General features: G+C 46.3%; 1 protein-coding gene across 9 annotated transcripts in view; it reads left to right on the forward strand.

The window, feature by feature from the left end:
- The window catches only part of KIAA1217 (KIAA1217 ortholog), a 349,091-nt gene that overhangs the window by 181,111 nt on the left and 154,592 nt on the right, over positions 1–13,388 (forward strand). The window lies entirely within an intron of this gene.

The raw sequence follows: 13,388 nt of genomic DNA on the forward strand, positions 1-13,388 counted from the left end.
CAGGGAAGGACATGAATGGCTCCAGGAAGAAGACGTGCAGTGTGGCCAGCACCCCCCATGACTGGTCATGAAAGCCAGAAACACAGGGCTGTTTGCCCTGCCACCACATGAAAGGGTGGAGGGGCTTAGCAAGAGGTTAGCACAGCCTTTTCTTTCAACAAGCTTTTAGGAAACACTTGTGATCAGTTGCTTCAGTTGCGTGGAACTCTTTGCAACCCTGTGGGCCATGACAGCCTGCCAGGCTCCTCTGTCCATGGGATTGTCCAGGCAAGAATACTGGTGTGGGTTGCCATGCCCTCCTCAAGGGGATCTTCCTGACACAGGGATCAAAACCCGTATCATTTATGTCTCCTGCATTGGCAGGTGGGTTCTTTATACCTGGGAAGCCCCTGCCCTCACTTAGCATCTGCTTTTTCATAATGGATATTCACTTTCTGTCTCGCTTTGCTTCTTTTTTCTTCCTGGCCCTTTAACAAAAGGCACAGATCCTGAAGATTTAGACATTTTTGCAAATCATGTTGGTATTTCATAGGGTTAACCTGCCTTCTCAAGGTTCTGATTCGGTACCTGTGTTTACAGACATTTGGGGTCAGGAGAAAGAGGGGACAGGAACGGGATCAACCCACAAAAGGCTTCAGGGTGGGCAGAAGACAGCTGAATTCTGCCTCTTAAAACCAAGCAAATGCCTTGCTTGAAGAACAGAGAAGACTGTGGGAAGGTATCCTGATGTTGTTTCCTCGGTCACAGATGGTAACCAGAGCAAACTGGGTTCAGACACTGTCCTAGGTCTTTTTTTCTTTCTTAAAGCTGTGCTGGATCTTTGATGTCATGCAGGGGGCCATTCTCTAGTGGCAGTGTGCGGGCTGCTCACTGGGGTGGCTTCTCTTGTGGAGCATAGGCTTTAGAGTGCAGGGGCGCATGGACTCAGCACTTGTGGTGCACAGGTTTAGCTGCCCCGAGACATGTAGGATCTTAGTTCCTGGACCAGGGATCGAACTGATGTCGCCTGCATTGCAAGGTGAATTTTTAACCACTGGAGCACCAGGGAAGCCCTGTCCTAGGTCTTTTAAAGAGAAAAACAAAATGAACAAGCCAAAAAATTATTGGTATTAATTTTTAACCTTCGGTTTTGTATACTTCACGTTTGGTTGATAATCCAGGGTCCTCATTTTACTAGTGAAAGATGAAAGCCATGGAAAATCTCCTTTTTGTTTTCTGAGGAACATAGTTAATTAAATCGCAGAAGTGGGAAGGCCCTCTAGTTCCTATTAACTCCATTTACCAATGAAGGCATGGGGTTTGCAAGGGTGCAGTGCACCCAGGGAGCATATGGGGGCCCTGGCAGTGTCAGTAGGATCCAGGCTGGCGCTTTCCATCTAGAGTACAGGCCTTAGTCTTCTCTTAATCCCGCTCCTGCTTGAGGCAGGAGCCCAGGAACCAGCCAAGAAGTGGAATTTCTCCTTTGTGCTTTGCAGGAAATGAATCAGGTTCAGTTCTCTGTAAAGATAGGCTGTGCTTTGCAAAATAGAATGAAAGAGAAGAACAAATACTTCTGTACCTTCCCCCTTACCTGGGGAACAGCACGCCTGTGGGATAATGGAGCCTTTGTCTTACAGGCAGGAATTTCCCCTACAGCCAAGCGCACTTGGCAGTGCAGGTATCCGTAGATACTGGCTGCCTTAGAAAGCCAACCTCTGGGCTTCGGGGCTGAAGGCTTAGGACAGGCAACCTTGCCTTAGGAATTGCTGAGCGTGGCTGGTAGTTTGTTTTCTCACGGGCCGGCTGAACTTATGCAAAACGCTGTTTTACTCTAAGCATACCTTGCTGTGAAGTTCTGGCAAGTCCCAGCAGATTCACAAATGCAAAGGAGGTGCTTATTCTTCCGGCTCCAGGAGGAGCTTTGGGGCCAGTGATTTCTCCAACTCCTGGATGGAAGGAGAGAAACGCAGGGAGAGGAGAGGAGCGAGAAGTTTGCCCCTTCGAGAGGAGCCCTGGGGCCAGAAAATGAGGCTGGCCCGGGCCAGTGCGCCTGACGCTGCCCTTCACCGCCTCTCTGTGGCCGACCTGGGAATGTCCTCTGGCCGCACCTGGCCTTCCTGACAATCCAATTGAGCCAGGATGGGAAATGAACAGGAAAGTGAGTCAAGGAGAGTCTATATACAGTCTCTCTGCCAGGGGCCTTGCTGGCTTCCTGTCCGAAAAAGTCCCTGTGTGCCTGACTCTATTTAACACCCAGACATGGGAACAGCAGGTTCCCCAGAGAGCAGGACTGGGAGCAGCGGGGCCCCCCCAGCATTTCAGTGGTGAAGGCCATTTAGGACCCCAGACCTCGGAGGCTGCAGATGAAACTGAGCTGTGATCTCTTGCAAACCCACTCTGGGAGCCACCTGCAAGCCCCGGGTTTCCTTTGGGGGTCAGTGCAAAGTCATTTTCTCTTAATCCACAGAACTTGGGTAGGACCTTCCCACCCAAGTCCTGTTCATCTTGTGTTTAAATTTGTCATGGTTGGTTCTTCATGGATTATTGCGTTACTTTTGATTTTTTAAAAAATATCTTTAAAATATTGTTTATCTTGATTACTGAGTTTTGCAGGGGGGGTCGTAAATTGTGCGCCTGAGGAGAGTGCTTCACTCGCCTCACCCGAATAGCTGCCCATGTGTCACCCCAAGGATTCTGCGTATCATCCAGGCGACCTCCAGCCACAGGGCCCGGAAGGGGCGGGGGAGAGCCCGGCTCCCAGGCTTCGCTTCTGCACATGCGCAGTGTGTCACTGGTTCCCTTCCCCGGTCCTGGGCAGGGTCTGGACCAATTCTCCCGCTCCCCGGAGAGGATGCGACCTTGCTTTCACTTCAGGCAGCCTGTGCCTGGAGATAAACCTGCTGGCTTAATCATTTTTTCACTTGAATAATCCTACCTTTCTGGTGCTTTGGCGTATTTAGGATATGGGAGGAGCGCGGACTTGGTGCATTGCACAGAGGCTTTTAGAAGATGTGCCAGAGAGAGATGGGGCAGCTCTGAGGCGCTGATTAGGACAGAGAAGGGAGACATTGCTGGTGCCCGTGTAATAGTCTCTCTCCAATGCTCCCGTGTATGCAAGGTGGGAGCTTCTCATTCCAGGATTTCAGGTGGGGCCAAGTGACAGCAAAACCCAGAAATCTTGTCTGATGCTGGGAGCCAACTAGTCACTCTCAGAGATTTACAAAGCTGAAAGGTAAAGAAAAAAATTCGTTCAGCCGCTCTGATTTATAACATGACCAGTTCCAAAAATCCATCACCTCTAAATCTTTGCTTCTACGGAGCAGTGGATTCCCCGCACACTCCACCCATGCGGAGACCAAATGAAATTCTTCTCAGTGGAATTTATGCCATTTCTGCTCCCCTCTCTTTTCGGTGAAAAGAGAGATGGTTTGGGGAAAGGAAATCTCCAAAAGAAAGTAAAAACCGTTTTGCCATAGAGTGAAGTTTTAGAAATCATTTCCGTGTAAAATTGTCCACAGTAATTAGGTCTGGGTCTTAATGATGGAGTCGTTTCCTTTTAGTCATTGCTGTCTTGTAAATGTCTGGAATGCAACCGCGAGCAGGGGCTAGGGTCTGGCTGCTCCACAGTCAGCCGCGAGGGAAAGAAGAGCCACAAGTTCTTCCCACCCTTCTGTGTACCCTCAGGAATTTGAAAATAAAACTCATATAAAAGCACAGAGCAGCAACTTCCTCCTCACTGCAGCCAGATGCCTTGGGTGACTGTATCCTGAACGGTTAGCTTTGGAAAAGACACCTTGCTTACCAGCCTAGCAGCCAGAGGTGCTGCCATTTCTGGAGCAAATTTCCTCTTAAACACTCAGACTCAATAAATAAGACTGATTTTTAAAGGCTTCGGAGGATGTGAGACTCTTCGAGGGAGAACTTACCCAACGTGTGTGGCTCGTTGAGTATCTTTGGGGCTGTCCTCTTATTTTGAGGTGGTGACAGTGATGAGGACGATATCCAGGTGGGAGTATTTAGGGAACAGAAAGTTCACCACTGCTAGAATCTCCCCGCCTGTGCAGAAGAGTGAGTAGGAGGTTAGAGAAGAAGATGGAGGAGATGTCGACGTGTAAAGTGGAAAACCAAGGATGTTTATGGGTGAAGACTGTGAGCCTCGTATTAAGATTGTTTGATCACGAAGAGCTAGGCTCTGGAAAGTTAAGAAAAAAAAAGAAATTAATTTCAGACACATGGAAAGAGCAATGTTGCTGTACAGAGTAAAGAAAGCACTAAAGGGATTTAAGTGCCAGTAGTGGTTAACACTTTCACTTTTCTCTTTCATGCATTGGAGAAGGAAATGACAACCCACTCCAGTGTTCTTGCCTGGAGAATCCCAGGGATGGGGGAACCTGGTGGGCTGCCGTCTATGGGGTCGCACAGAGTTGGACACGACTGAAGTGACTTAGCAGCAGCAGCAGCAGCAGTGGTTAACAAGTAATATTATAAAAACTAAAATTTACAGAAGAGTTTGGTTGTAGGTCAGTAGCTTGGGAGCACATTCCTGACCTTTTTAGGGTGCCATCAAAGAAAAGGTGAAAGGGTCATTTCTAGCTTGGGAATTCAGTGAGCGGGGTGGGAGGATACAGCGACTGGCCAGCGTGGTCCACTGCAGTCTCCTTCTAACGTTCCTTCTTTTACTTTGGAGACTGGAAAGCAGAATCATTCTGGAATAGCAGATAAGCTGGGTTCCAGAAGTAGGGACCAAGGCATTTGTGGAGGCTTTGGATTTTCTTCAGCATCATTTGCTGAGCGGTCTCAGGGCATAGCCACTCACTTGATAGGGTTGAAATCTGGGCCTCTGTTTTTCTTCCGCTGAGGGCACAGGTGTGGTGTGACTTTGCAGTGGGACCAGCAGCTTCTGGACTTCCAAAGCGGAGTCACAGCGGTCCAGGACCACCAGACACTTCCCCCTTGTCAAATGGGTTGTGTAGTCTCCCAGTTCCACAGTTAACATTCAGCCCAGTGACTCCACAAGCCAGTTAATAAATCCGTCTTTTGCTTAAACCAGCTGGAGTCAGTCCAGTTCTCTGCGCTGAATCCTCACTGATACAAGGGATCTGATTGGCTGTGCTTGTAGCGGTTGTAGGGCCGCCTCTTCTGCATGTTATACAAAAGATGGCAGGTACCAGTGGGGACAGACTGATGACTTCTAAAGACTTGGCAGTGAACTGGAGAATGAGCTGGAGGTGTGATTTCCCAACTGTGTTCCTCAGAGCTCTGGAGTTTTGTGGCATTTTCTCTACTATAAATATTGCATTTTCATATAAGATTTCATTTGGCAAATGAGCTGTGTTGGACTGCTAACCACCCACACAGTAAAAAGCATTAAGTAGACCAAGGGGCATTGGAGGATAAGAGAGAAGTCATGAAGACGTTTTCTTTCCATAACAGGGGTTCCTTGAGCTCTTCTCTTTGGCTGTATCAGGTAAGTCAAAAGATGATCTCTTAGGTTTTTTGCTCTTGATGTACTGAATGTCCTGAAAGGTAATGTTTTTAAAAAAGTGAACTGATCTTTAAGCTAAGGGGGAAAAAAACAGATTTGGGACTGGGAATTAACCACTGAAAGGAAATATTTCAAGAAACCTTTGGGACTTCCCTGGAGGTCCAGTGGTTAAGACTTCGCCTTCCTATGCAGGGGGTGCAGGTTCGATCCCTGGTCAGGGAGCTAAGATTCCACGCGCCTTGCAACCAAAAAACCAAAACATAAAACAGAAGCAGCATTGTAACAAGTCCAATAAAGAATGTTTCTTAAAAAAGAAAGAAATCCTCCAGTACTGCAAAACATGTTTCTGTGAGGCAAGTCATCACCCCCAATTTTCCTTTATTACCTGGGAATTCATATATGAGTTTCTCTGAAAGAGAAGCCAAGAGAGTAAACTTGGCTTTACCCTTTACCCTCTGAAAGAGGGGAGTACTTATCCAAGTTTACCCACTTGGCTCTCAATTCACCCATAAGAAAGAATGTTCTTGTAAAAGATTGGAGACTCATGATTTGTTTGTACTTACTTTAAAAAATAACGTTAGTCTGATGTCTTTCGAAATCCCTTGCTATTAACATTCCTGGGCTGAAACTTTAGAATAAATTTCTCAGACTTTGAGGAAATGGTTTAGTTAATGTGGTACCTATGGAGTTCTGTGCCCTTTACCAACTTCTTGAGGATTGTTTTGCAGACAGGATGCTGGTAGGAAAAGCATCAGTGAAGGTGAATAGAAGATTTGGTGGAATCTAAGGGCCTTCCCCAAGCTACCATTCATTTACAGAATCTGGGACTTCCCTGCTGGTCTAGTGACTAAGATTCTGATATTCAAGTGCAGGGAGTATGGGTTCGACACCTGGTCATGGACCGTGATTTGGTCCAAAAAAAAAAATCACAGGGTTTGCCGTTGGCTGGCTGAGTACCAGAAAAGGCGTGGAGAAGACTTGGCGTATGCTGTCTCTGCCTCCTCCTCTATAGCTGAGATGTTGCTAAACCTGGACCTTTACTTTTTGTTATACTTTTTGTTAAGTTCAGTTCAATTGCTCAGTCGTGTCTGACTCTTTGTGACCCCATGGACTGCAGCACACCAGGCTTCCCTGTCCATCACCAACGCCCAGAGCTTGCTCAAACTCATGCCCATCGAGTCAGTGATGCCATCCAAGCATCTCATCCTCTGTCGCCCCATCTCCTCCTGCCTTCAGTCTTTCCCAGCATCAGGGTCTTTTCCAATGAGTCAGTTCTTTGCATCAGGTGGCCAAAGTATTGGAGCTTCAGCTTCAGCATCAGTCCTTTTGTGAAGTTAAGGGCAACCATTTCTAAACTGAAGGTGGAGCTCTAGAGTTCAATGCTGGAAAGGTGACTTCAGTTTCCAAAGCCGTTTCAGAAAAGCAGTCCCCCCATACCTTGTGTGCGCTCAGTCACTAAGTCATATCTGACTCTTCTGAGACCCCAGTGGACTGGAGCCTGGCAGACTGCTCTGTCCATGGGATTATCCTGGCAAGAATACTGCAGTGGATTTGCCATTTCCCCCTCCAGGAGATCTTCCCGACCCAGGGATTGAACTTGAGTCTCCAGTGTCTCCTGCATTGGCAGGAGGATTCTTTACCACTGAGCCACCTGGGAAGCCCAGCCCATCTGTTAGCCAGTATGAAATATTTCTCTCTCTGTCACAATCATAAAATCCATTCAAACCCAGACATCTAGACAATGTTTAGATTTTTTCCCTGATGTTTTTATAAAAATACTCTTATTCAAAAAAGAACTCTTCATCGAATTTCACAGGTCAGCAAAAGAAAGCAAGACAAGTTTTATCCGTATAAATCTATACATCCAAAGTAGATTTGATTTGGCTTAAAACAATAAAAGTATATAAGAATCATTAAGACAAGAGCTAACACAAGTACCAGTTGGGCGCAATATGTATGTCAAGAAAATTAAGATAAGAATAATTGCTGTAATTGCAGCCAAGATCAAAAAAGAAGATAAAAGGAGAAATGTAATGAGTTCAGTGAATTTCATTATTTAAAAAGAGGTTTAGGGCCCCTTATTTAGAGCATTTAATCCAAGACCTCCTGTATCTTAATATTGTTGACATTATATTATGTAATAGTTTTATTTAACAGTTGTTTTATGGAAAGTTTCTTTGTATAAAACTTCAAAATCCAAGGATATCGTCTGAAACCATCTTATTAGAAGGTCCCATCACTTTATGGCAAATAGATGGGGAAAAAGTGGAAACAGTTATAGATTTTATTTTCTTGGGCTCCAAAATCACTGCAAGTGACTGCAGCCACAATATGAAAAGATGCTTGCTCCTTGGAAGAAAAGCTATGACAAACCTAGACAGCATATTAAAAAGCAGAGATACCATTTTGCCGACACATGTCCATATATCAAAGCTACGGTTTTTCCAGTGGATGCACAAGTTGGACCATAAACAAAGCTGAGCGCTGAAGAATTGATGCTTTTGAATTGTGGTGCTGGAGAAGACCCTTAAGAGTCCCTTGGACTGCACGAAGATTAAACCAGTCAATCCTAAAGGAAATCAACCCTTAATATTATTTGGAAGGACTGATGCTGAAGGTGAAACTCCATCACTCTGGCCACCTGATGCGAAGACCTGACTCATTGGAGACAATCATTGGAGAGGACCCTGATGCTGGGAAAGATTAAATGGAGAAGAAGTGGGCAACAGAGGATGAGATGGTTGGATGGCATCCCTGACTTAACGGACATGAGTTTGAGCAAATTCTGGGAGATAGTGAAGGATGGGGATGCTGGCTTGCTGCAGTCCATGGGCTCACAAAGAGTCGGATATGACTTAGAGATGGAACAACAGTGTCTTTTGGGCTCTGTAGGTTTCTAGTGATCTAATTTGATACATGGAAAGAGCTGATATAGTCTTGATAATTGACCTGACCCCCCAGGTGATTGGCCTTTGGCTATTAATAATCTCATCAGGCTGGGTAACTTCAGATAGAGAGGGAAATTTGAGGAGCAGGCCAGTGTTTTGGTTTTTAATATTTGTTATGTGTTTGGCTGCGCTGGGTCTTAGTTGCGGCATGTGGGCTCTAGTTCCCTGACCAGGGGTTGAACCCAGGCCCCCTGCATTGGGAGCTCGGAGTCTTAGCCACTGGACCACCAGGGAGGTCCCCGGTCATTACTGAAGGCTTGAAAGGCAGAAGAGAGTTAGAAAAGAAATCTCTCCCCAGATTCCAAATTCCTAATAATACCAACTGTTTACTCTAGACTCCAGGGATGAGGTTGGAAGTATTTGGTTTCGAGTGATGTTCCCTGATACTCTCTGCTATGGTTTGGTTGGAACAAGAGTTGAGCTATTGCACTACTTTTAGGGGAAAATATTTCATTTATAAATTGCTGTTGTCTCCCTTTGCCACGAAAACTCTACCTAAAAATCTGTTGACCATGCCTTGCTAGTTTTATTTATTTATTTATTTGGTAAATGCAAAATTCACTGCACCCTGAAGAGTTCCTTGCCAAGTTAATTTGTTCTTTCGAAGCTGACTATAAAATATAATCCTTAATGTTCATCTCATTCTATGAGTCCACACACATGTTTTGCACCTGCGTTTAAAGATGATTCTATGGACTACTAAAAATAATATGAAGATGCATGCCAGCTTTATGTTACACACCCAAGTCAGATTCCATCCTTGGTGCCCTCATCCTAAACGTGGCCTCCAGAGAGCTGACATCTGGAAACTGAGATTTGTGGCAGCTTTTTATGTTTCAGGCAGAGTGTAAGAACAGAGGGAAGAACACATGGGCATTGTTAGAGAGGAGATGTATATCTTCTATGTGTATCTTCTTAGGCAAAGAAATGGGTGAATTCCCATCCGGATTTCTCAGGTAAGCTCTGTGACAAGGGGAACTCAGTGGCTCTGATCTGGAAATGAGGTTCTATCTGCACCACCAGGGGACTCAGTCTCCATCCAGAAGCTGCTTTTGAGCACGACAGTCGGTGAGACCCAAGGCACCACCACAATGGTCTTCAGTTACTCACCAGTTTGAGCCACTCTCTGAGGGTCTGAAATTGGCCAAACTGCATCTTCCCCCGACCCCTCTGTCTTCAAGTTCGTATGTTAAAGTCTTAGCCCCTGGTATCTCAGAATGTGACTGTGTTAGGAGAAAGGGCTTTTAAAGAGGCGATTAGAACAAGGTCCTGAGAGTGGACCCTCGTCCAATAGGACTGGCATCCTTATAAGGAGAGAAGGTCAGGAGACAGGTGCAGAGGGAGGACCACGTGAAGACATGGGGGAGGGGGCTATCTATGAGCCAAGGAGAGACGCTGCAGAGACACCGACCCTGCTGACACCTTGGTCTCAGACTTAAGCTGCCAGAAAGTGAGAGAATAGATTTCTGTTGCGAAGCCACCTAGTCTGTCGAACTTTGTTACGGTGGCCCCAGCAAACCCAAACAGGGACTCAGGTCACTCGTATCCTCCCACTTCCTTTCTCATATGAGGGGACAGGCTGATGGCAGTTGTCACAAACTTGAAGTATTTCTCTCTGTAAGACAGTAAAATCAGATGCCTCAAACTTTTCTGTTTAAGTTGGGTTTCATTCCAGCCTCTTCACCTTTGGGACGTCTCAGGTGGCACTAGTGATAAAGAACCCGCCTTCCAGTGCAGGAGACGTAAGAGGCATGGATTGGATCCCTGAGTCAGGAATCTCCTGAAGAAGGGAATGGCAACTCATTCCAGTATTCTTGCCTGGAGAATTCCATGGACGGAGGAGCCTGGAGGGCTACAGTCCATATGGTCACGTAGAGTTGGACGTGACCAAAGTGACTTAGCATGCTGACATGCTTCCACCGTTGCTCTTGCTTAGCATTGCAAGGGAAAATTTTAAAACCCCTGGGACAGACTCATCATCCACGACTACTTTTCTGTCTGGTGTCTCTCAAGTGCCATCCTCAGATTTAGCAAATGAAAGTTGTTTCACTTAGGGGTGACTTAATTATATCCCATCAAGAAAAGCTTGGAAGGTAATCATCTGAATTTGAGTTCTCAGAAGTTTGGTGATGTCATTAAAAATTACATTCTCACCAACTTCGCTACTTTCAAAATTTCTCTGAGGTATTAATTGGCTTTCAGATGGCTCTGCCTAACTTTCTCCCAGTAACAATATAAAGCTAAACATGAAAAAAAAAAATCCTTAATTTTTTTCCTTCACAGGTTTTGCCCGTTTCTCAGTTTTTTTCTGCATACATGTGGTTATACATTTATTAAGAATCTGTTTAGTTCCAGGCACTGTTAAAGGTGCCATAGTGCAGAGTGAGTTGTTTAGAAAATATATGAAATCTGGTTCTTATATGCAAGGAATTTTAAGTGTAACTAGGGACACATGGTAACCATGAGGTCTTTGAAATATACGTAAATCAAAGACTACACAGATGACGCTGTGCATTTGCTCGGTCCTGCTGGCCTCCTAGCCGTGCCGCATCAGAGTTGGACACTCTCTGCTCTCTGTGCCTGGATTCAACTCCCACTCTTGGACCCTCGCTTCTGCACGGCCCCCTCCTCACTTCATTCAGAGCTGTGCTCAAGCGGCCTCATCAGTGAATGCTCCCCCAAGTAAGATTCACTCCGCCAATCGCTTTTGCATCCTTTCTCATGACTCATCATTTAGGACAGTGGTTCTCAAATTTCAGCAGAGACCTCGTTAAAACACCGATGTCTGGCTCTGCTTATTGGCTTTATGGTGCAGTAGATTTGGGGTGAGACTCAGGAATTTGCAGCTCTGACTAGTTCCCAGGTGATGTGGGTCAGGGGATCACTGATTTTGTGCCTTAGGAAAGATTTGGGCTTCCCAGATGGTGCTGGTGGTAAAGAACACACCTGCCAATGCAGGAGACGTAAGAGACGTGGGTTCGATCCCTGGATTAGGAACAGCCCCTGGAAAATGGGCATGGCAACCCACTCCAGTATTCTTGCCTGGAGAATTCCATGGACAGAGGAGCCCCGAGGGCTGCAGCCCACAGGGTGGCACAGAGTCAGACAGGACTGAAGTAACTAAGCACACCTGCAGATTTTAATGTGTCATTACCATGTAGCACCACGTGAGGGCGCTTTAATTGGCTCCAAGTAGGGGATGGAAAGTTGTCCTCATCCTTTGGTAGGAAAATACGGCGGCCTTAAATGTCACATCTTTGAACGAGAGTATTGAATTCCAGCACACATGAGTCACAGGACCCTCACAAGAAGTATGGGAATACCCGTCTTACTGCAGCAAACTGTAGAGCCAACCTACTCAGCCTGATCTGTCTTGCCTTTTATTTATGTATTTGCTGTCAGCTGCCCTAGGTCTCCACTGCTGTGTGCGGGCTTCCTCTAGTTGCAGTGAGCGGGGGCTGCTCTTGGTTGCAGTGCATGGGCGTCCTGTTGCAGTGGCTTCCTTGTTGTGGCGCCTGTGGTATGTGGGGTCTTCCCAGAGCAAGGATCGAACCTGTATTGGCAGGTGGATTCTTAACCACTGCTCCCCCAAGGAAGTCCTGGATCTGTCTTGCCTTTTGCCCTGTGCCATTCATACTTGTGATCCCTATTTGATCTTTACCTTCCGTCTCATCACCAGCCCTTGGCACACTCAGAAATGTCAGTAGAGTCAACTTAGCTGGACTTCTCATAGGACCTCATGCTTTTCTGTTCCACGTCCCAGTTTCCTCGGTTCAGGGATTTCCCCCATTGGCGTCCAGCCCTTGTCTGCTCCAGGGGACCTCTGGCCCCGGTCATGGTCAGTTAGCACCCCAGTATTGGTGCTGCTTGTGCTGAGGAGGCCGAGGCAGATGGATGCGGCAGTGCAGTGAAGGTTTTCCTGGAGGGGAGCTTTCCCTTAGCTGTGCGTGTTTCTACGACAGCATTCTTTCGTGTACTTTCATTTGCCTTTGTAAGAAGAGTCAAGTAATATAGGAACCCTTTTAAGAAAGAGTCAAATTTAACATATTAATTACATACATTTTAAATACCCTACAATACACATGCTATGTTAAGTAGGCAGCAAGAAAATCATTCTTGTAACAAATAGGGAGTTCCAGCTAAGGCAGCCCTGGGTGCAGTTCACAAAAAAGGCACAACCTCTGATCTTTTAGAGCTTCTATTCTGTTAGGAGAGACAGAGAAGAAACACAACCTACCAATAGAGTAGATGGTATAAATGCTAAGGAGAAAAATAAAATAGGGGCAGGGATACAGGGAGTGCTGAAGAGATGAAGGCTTGATTGGTTGTTGTTTTAAAAAGGATAGACAAGGAAAGCATCGTGGAGAAAGTGGCATGTGAGGGACTTCCTTGGTGGCCCAGGGGTTAAGACTCCGCATTCCCAAAGCAGCGGGTCCAGGTTTGATCCCTGGTCGGGAAACTAGATCTCCTGCATGCCTCAACTGAAAGAGCCTACTTACAGTGACTAAAAGATCCCGCCTGCCACCACTAAGATGCAGGGCGGCCGAAAAAATAAATTTTTTTTTTTTTTTTGAAAAAAGAAAGTGGCACCATGATCCAGAGCATGCAGAGATGGGAATGACACCTATATCTGAGGGAGGAGAATTCCAGGCAGAAAGATCAGCCAATGAAAAGCTTTGAGAAAAGGGCATACCCAGAGCATTCAGGGAGACCACTGTGACTGGAGTCACCCAGAAACAGAGGAGCAGGGAATGAGGTTGGAGAGGCAGTGGGAACCAGACAGTGCAGGGCTTCGACGGTAGCAGAGACTTGGGCTCCACTGTCCTCATCGTGATGGGAATGGCTCTGTTGCATTCTGAGCAGTGGCACTGCTCCATGTTAAAGACTGTATTCTGGCTTCTGGGCTTGGAACAGACTAAAGGGGGTTGGGGCAGAAGTTGGGAAAACCAGTTAGAAGTCTTGCCATAATGTAGGGA

The sequence above is a fragment of the Budorcas taxicolor genome, chromosome 13 (assembly GCF_023091745.1).
Source record: "Budorcas taxicolor isolate Tak-1 chromosome 13, Takin1.1, whole genome shotgun sequence".
NCBI lineage: Eukaryota > Metazoa > Chordata > Mammalia > Artiodactyla > Bovidae > Budorcas > Budorcas taxicolor.